At 43.3% G+C, this 605-nt stretch overlaps 1 protein-coding gene across 4 annotated transcripts in view; it reads left to right on the forward strand.

The window, feature by feature from the left end:
• GOLGB1 (golgin B1) overlaps nucleotides 1-605 on the forward strand; it is an 89,448-nt gene that overhangs the window by 70,572 nt on the left and 18,271 nt on the right. The gene's annotated exons all lie outside the window — the stretch shown is intronic.

The raw sequence follows: 605 nt of genomic DNA on the forward strand, positions 1-605 counted from the left end.
CTCAGGCAGGAAAACCTCTCCTGGCAGCATGAGCTGCATCAGCTCAGGTACGATAATCCTTCCTTTTCAACTCTTTTCATTTTAACTTTTTATTTCTAAGTAATTGTAGATTCACAGAAAGTTGTGAAAATAATAAAGAGAATTGCTATGTACCCTTCACCCAGTTTCTTCCAGTGGTAACATCTTATGTAACTGTAGCACAGTATCAAAACCAGGAAACTGCCATTGGTACAATTCACAGACCACATTCAGATTCCACCATGTTTACATGCATTTGAGTATCTGTGTGTGTGGTTCTACATAATTTTGTGAGATGTGTATTTATGTAAGCACCACCAAAACCAAAATACAGAACTACTCCATCACCACAAATACGTCCTTTGTGCTACTAGTCTATAGTCACGTTCCTCCCTTCCCTACCCTGCTTGCATCCTCAACCCCTAGCAACCACTAATCTGTTTTCAGTTTTGTGATTTTGAGAATTTTTTTTTTTGAGACGGAGTCTCCCTCTGTGGCCCAGGCTGGAGTCCAGTGGTGCGATCTCGGCTCACTGCAAGCTCCGCCTCCCGGGTTCACGCCATTCTCCTGCCTCAGCCTCCCGAGTA

The sequence above is a fragment of the Colobus angolensis genome, unplaced genomic scaffold (assembly GCF_000951035.1).
Source record: "Colobus angolensis palliatus isolate OR3802 unplaced genomic scaffold, Cang.pa_1.0 Scaffold31, whole genome shotgun sequence".
Taxonomy (NCBI): domain Eukaryota; kingdom Metazoa; phylum Chordata; class Mammalia; order Primates; family Cercopithecidae; genus Colobus; species Colobus angolensis.